Consider the following 6,849-nt stretch of genomic DNA (forward strand, 5'->3'; position numbering starts at 1 on the left):
GAAACGCCAAGAGTAACGCCAATCTCTCAACAGAGCGGTAAATTATGATTTTTGGTAATGAAATTCTACCGCTTTATCATACGAGGGTTGATAAAACAAGAGTTTCGTTAGGAAACTTTATTATTTCCAACAAGTTAAATACTAAGAGTTTAGGTATTTAGAAATGCTCCCTCTCCGATGCCTATCTTAACTTTATATCACTTCGGAGAATAAACTAGAATCTTCTAAAGAGTGTCTTTTAGAGTACACATTCGCATTCATCTGATATCGAGTTTGTCACACATTTTCCCTGTAAAATTTATTTTGATTCCTTGGAAGAGGTGAAAGTTTCAGCGAGAATATTCTGAGAAATAGGATGAATTGCGTGCACCAGAAATCTTTTCCTTGGCTGGACATGCCCTGAATGGCAAAGGCTTAGGAATCTTGTGAAGGTCGAGGAACCATCTGTCAATTTGGAAGGGTTGAGGGAGGTTTTTATACATTACGTAAAATACGATAAAACTTATTTGTAAACGTTTCCATTGTTTGCCCTCCTTGGAGAAATTCGATATGCGTTAGGACACTAAACGCTGATAGTAAAACAATAATGAGGATTGAGCCAAACTACTCGTTATAATATTTTTGGTTCAGCTATCGAACCTTATAAATTATGTATATCAATTAGGTGATTTGCGATAAAACGTTTAATGGAACTACATATATCTATAGAGACTTCAGTCAAACTTAAGCCGCAAAACCCTGAAAATAGTAATCCGCAATGCCAGAAAGTTTTTCTAGTTACATACACGTAGTTAACCGACAAAAGCTACTCAGAGATTACCCTTGATCCATTGACATTCAAATCCAGGCAATGGATACGGAGCTTCTGAGAGGAACTTCTTCACATCACCACTGATATACTAAACTATCTTTACTCTTCCTGTGCTGGAAAGGGTTCGAGCCATCATTTATCTTATTCTTTAGTTTCTAATGGACTTTTTACCCTTTCTCACGCCCCCCCCTCCCAGGGTTGCCATTAGGTTTTAATAGATTGAAAGAAGTTCACGACGTTCACTTTGAGAATGCTACCTTTAACCCAGAAGCAAATCATTGCTTTTCTATCGCGCTCACTTATTTTATTGCTAAGTTATTCGCTGTGAATACTCATTGGGGATGTGCGATAACACCACCGGCAAATTCCATCGAATCAAAAAACGCTATAGTATTTCCAATATTCCAAAAGATCGACTTCAATTTCTTTTTACTTGGGGCAGATGGCTTTTATATCCTTGAGTCTCTCCTTAACAGACATTTTGAGTTATAGTTTCACCTCGTGCCACCTCCGTCGCCATTATTATGAAATTGGAACCCGCCCACGTCACATAAATTTTATTGCCTCAGACATTAGGGCCTCGGAAATCCACATGACGTGTAATGGGGAAAACTGGGCGCAGAATAAAAATGTCCCAATAAAACCCCAATCGCTAAATTGCACTGATCAAATCGAAGCAGGCGTTTCATGCGATCATAACTCACGCCTAAGTTGACCTTTAGGGGATTAGTCCCACAACAATGGTTGAAAATACAGGTGATGGTACCGAAAAAAGGTATCACAACTTCTGCGCACATTTTTTTTTAAGGTAATCTACCGGTTAAGGTAGGTTTTTGGATGGACACAACTACCAAAAAAATATTTTATTACTCCTAACAAAACACCAAATCCATCATCCTACTCTATATCAGGTCCCTCTTCATCTCTGAGTACTTTCTTCCTCCCTTCATCCCGTCCAAAATCCTGTTCCTTCCCTTTCCTCTTTTGCCCAACATTCTACCCTCTATCACAGTCTTCAACATCCCACTGCCGGTCAACACCCCCTTCATCCACTTTTCCTGCCTCTACAGGATTGCTCCCAACAAACCCCTCTCTTCGCCCACCATACCAAGTATTTCCTCGTTTGTTTTCTTCTCTGTCCATTTCAGCTTCTCCATTCTTCTCCACACCCACATTTCAAAAGCCTCCAATCTACGTCTATCCTCCTGCTTCAATGACCACGTTTCCGCACCGTACATAGCTACGCTCCATATCAAACTTTTTACGAGTCTTTTCTTAATATCCTTACTCAAAGTCCCTGTCATCAACTCCCTCCTCCTTGTGAACGCCTCTTTGCCTAGCGCAATTCTTCTCCTTACGTCCCTACTACTTTGACCGTGTTGGTCCAAAACACTACCGAGATACGTAAACTGTTCTACCTGCTCTAGTTTTTGCCCTCCTATTTTAATGTTAAGCCTGGCCATTTTCTTTCTGGAAAATCGCATAACCTTTGTTTCATTAATATTGATTCTCATCCCATACCTGTCGCACTGAATTTCGAAATCACTAAGCAATGCTTGCAGCCCCTTGGCTGACTGACAAACTAAAGCTTGGTCATCAGCAAACCTAACTGATTTTATGAATTCCCCGCCCACTTTCATTCCTACCTCGAGTTCTTCCCATGCCTCTTTGATCATTTCCTCTGCATACAGGTTGAACAGCAACGGTGATAATGGGCAACCCTGCCTTACACCCCTTCCTAACACTGCCCAACCTGACTCCCCGTTTCCCACCCCCACCTGAGCAGTCTGAGACATGTACAGGTTGCGGATTAGCCTCCTTTCCCTCCAATCTATTCCTATTTTCTGCAATATACTCATTAGTTTTTCCCAATGCACTCTATCAAACGCTTTTTCGAAATCTACGAAACAGGCAAATACCTCCTGGTTGTGTTCTATATTCCTCTCGATTAATAATCTCATTACTGCAATGGCATCACGCGTACCTCTCCCCTTCCTAAACTCAAACTGATCATCCCCTAAGTAATCATTTGCCCTACTCTCTATCCTTTTGTTTATGATCCTGAGAACAACTTTAGCTGCGTGGGATATCAAACTAATTGTCCTATAGTCCTCACATGACGTCTGCGCACATTATAATAACATTATTTCAAGTTACTATGCAATGACGAAATATCAATTATCAAAGTTAAAGACCACATATATATGGTCAAATAATTTATGCAATAACTCATCGTAATACCCCATTGGCTACAATCTTGGCGTGATGTAAGGACCTATGTCTTATGGTGACTCCTAGAGGTACGCTGGAGGGAGCATTGATATTTGACCCTGTTAGCATCGGCCATACTAGATAACTCGAAGGGTAGGAGCCAGAAGAAAGGGAGTCCACGTAGCGTCTGTTCCTCGGTGGAGCGGCTGCGAAGGTGTCTAATCCCAGGAGGGCGACCACATGAGTGGTGGTGTCACATTAAAAGCACTACCGAGGAAGGTAATACCGAAAATGCTATATTCGCCACTATAGATACAATGGCTCCTGGCAACTATGGGGCTCGGATCAATCAGCCGGGTGCCGCGCCCGGCAGCGGCAAGGCTTCCGTGGTCGTTATCTCACTAAATCCTTGCAAAGCGAAATTTACAGTAGAAGCACAGAATATCGAGAAAAACGATCAATCCAGTTAGACAGTAAACTTAGAAATGTAAAGACCATATAGAGGACTGAAAATCAAAAAAAATATCAAAAAATCAAATAAAAGCGGGAGATGAAGAGGAACTACACACATTTAGGGCTTTGCGAGGTGAGACGAAAGAACAGTGGAGTTTACTGGGGCAATAGTTGTAATATACAGAAGAGGGGAAGAGAGCCACGGAAAGGTGTCAGTAGTATTGAACGAAAAGATAGAAGTAAGCGTAGTAAACAAAGATCAGTTGAATATTATTAGTAGTAGTAAAACCATAACCACCGAACTTAACCATCACTCAGATTTACAAGCTAACAAGTTACACTAAGGAGGAAGAATTAGGTTATATGATCAATTAGGGGAAATAATAAAGCGTACCACTGAAAGGAAATATTTGATAGTTTCGTGGGATTGAAATACGGTGGTGGGCGAAGGGAGAGATGGATATGTGGTAGGGTACTGAACTTTAGAAACGAGGAGAAACCGCGAGAAGAAAGCATTGAATTGTGTAAGAGACAGGCCTTAATCATAAGGAACAACTGTTTTAAACACCAATATAGGCGTACCAGGCATGTAAAATGTTTAAATATTCATAGGAATTTCAGTTATATTAGATTATGGGCAGACAAAATAAGAAGAGCGTCATTTATTCGCAGTTTCACGATTAGGTAGAATAAAGTAAAAAGAGTTGAATTATAAAGTGAGGGGGAAAACTAATAGAGCATGGTAAAGACATTCCGCCAGGGAGCTTACAAATAGAAAAATATGACGTAGATGAGGAAAGCTTAGGTTCAGACAAATGGCGAAATAGAAAGGGCATTAAATCAAAGAAGACCTTTGGGGTAGACGTCATGCCCGCGGAGCTATAGAGGAATTTAGGAAAACGAGATAGTACAGTTTATAGAACTTATTTGTAACGCATATTAAAAAGGAATTTGGCTGGTAGATATCTTCAAATAACTGTTACTTACAACCTCAATAAAAAGATAAGAGACCATATGTGAGGAGCATACAACAATATGTTAAATTTTACACGCAGCTAAAGTTGTTCTCAGGATCATCAATGAGAGGACCGAGAGAAGGGCATATTATTGCATTAGCTGATCTGTATGGGTTCCGAAAGGTGAGGTACGAGATGCCATAGCAGTTAAAGGGTCACTAATAGATAAAAACGTAGAATACAATCAGGGTGTAATTGTTTTGCATGGTAGATTTCGAGAGGGCATTCGATCAAGTGAAATGGTAATAATTAATGAATATATTGAAGAAACTAGGAGTAGATTGGAAGGATAGGAGACTTATCCACAACTTGCACATGATTAAGACTTCTCTGGTGCGATTGGCTATAAGAGAGTCGGAATGGTTAATGCTAAGAAAAGGGGTTAGGCAGGGGTGTCCAATATCACCTTGCATAACTATTTGTATGTTGAGGAAATGGTTAAAGAGGTGTGGAAGAAACTGGAAAGAGAAATGAAAGCCGGTGTAAAGTAATTATTCGTACGTCCGTACTACCTCGACGATATTGGTTGGAAACACTTATAGGATGAATAAATTGTTCCACGGTTTTCGGTATGTCCATCAGTGCTTCCTGCGATTTTTCCATTACTTCCTCTCGGCTGCTAAAACGCGTTCCCCGTAATGGTTTTTTAACTCGATTGAACAGAAAGAAGTCACAGGGAGCCAAATCAGGTGAATTCGGTGGCTGTTGGATGGTATTTGTTGCATTTTTCGTCAAAAAATTACGAATAATGATAGCACTGTGCGACGGTGCGTTATCATGGTGCAAAATCCACGAGTTTTCTGCCCACATTTCTGGTCTCTTTCGGCGAATTGCTTCACGCAAACGTCTCATAACGCCCAAATAATACTCTTTGTTTGCTGTCTGGCCTTCTGGCAAAAATTCATGATGCACTACACCGTTGTAATCCATGAAAACCGTCAGCATTGTCTTCTTTTTTGACTGAAAACGACGTGGTTTTTTTGGTCTCGGCTCATTTGGTGAACGCCATTCACTTGCCTGATGTCTGGATTGCGTGTCGTACTCATAAACCCACGTCTCGTCTCCAGTAATGATCCTTTTGATGAATGTGGGATCGGATTCAGCCTCGCAAATCATGTCTTTTGCGACGTCAACACGGTCTCTTTTTTGCATGAAATTGAGGTCTTTTGGCATGCTCCACGACGGAAACCCAAATCATTAACCACAATGTCTTGGGCGGATCCATAGGCAATGTTCAAGTCCTCCGCTATTTCTCTGATGGTTAATTTGCGGTTATTGACCAACATTTCTTTTACTTTATCAATTTTTTCACCGACTTTCGATGTCGATGGTCTGCCACTGCGTTCATCATCTACGATTGACTCACGACCACTTCTGAACCGCTCGTGCCACTGGTAAACGACCGTTTTTTTTAGAGAATCGTTGCCGAAACACTTTTCCAACATTTCCAACGTCCGTGCGCCACTAAATCCGTTTTTTACGCAAAATTTAATACAAGTTCGTTGTTGCAAATTTAAATCCATTTCTGCAATTGTAAAAAATCGCCAACACACACAGAGATAGATGTACTCTTGGCTACGTAACTTTTGCAAATGTCAAGTTATGACACTAAGATTTAAAGGGAATATCAACAACAGATGTACCAATTTAACAAAAAAAACAGAACTCAAATCGGAACGATGGGAGCGCCACACGGTGGTTATTCCGGGAACTTTTTGATCAAGGTAGTATGTGGGATGAAAACCAATATAAAGAAAAAGGAAATGCGATTATCAAGAAAGAGGAAAGTTAAGTTTAACATTAAAATAAGTGGTCATAAACTTGGGCTTGTGGAACAATTTATTCATCCTATAAGTGTTTCCAACCAATATCGTCGAGGTAGTACGGACGTACGAATAATTACTTTAGGCAAAGAACCCTTCACAAAAAGGAAGGTAATTGATGGCTAGACGTTTAATACGACCATTAAGAAAAGGCTCGTGCAGCGCAGAAACATGATCGTTAGAGAGATGATAATCGTAGATTGGGGGTTTTTGAAATGTGGGTGGGGATAAGGTAGGAAAGAAAAACAAACGAAGTACTAGGCATGATGAAGAGGAGAGGGGATCATTGGAATGAATCCAAAGGAAACAGGAAATACGGATACAGAGTATTTTGAGGTGATGGGATGTTTAAATCTGTGATAGAGGCGAGAACGTTAGGCAAGTGAAGAAGGAGTAGGAATAGGATAGACATGCTGAACGGAATGAAGGGAGGAAGTATGCGGGATTGGAGTAATTATATTGAGGTATTGGATGCTACGTTGTTTTTTTAGGAGAGGTAAAGAAATAAATCACAGCTCAGTCTATGTCCATCTAA

The sequence above is a fragment of the Hetaerina americana genome, unplaced genomic scaffold (assembly GCF_022747635.1).
Source record: "Hetaerina americana unplaced genomic scaffold, ioHetAmer1.1.p SCAF_3, whole genome shotgun sequence".
Lineage (NCBI taxonomy): Eukaryota > Metazoa > Arthropoda > Insecta > Odonata > Calopterygidae > Hetaerina > Hetaerina americana.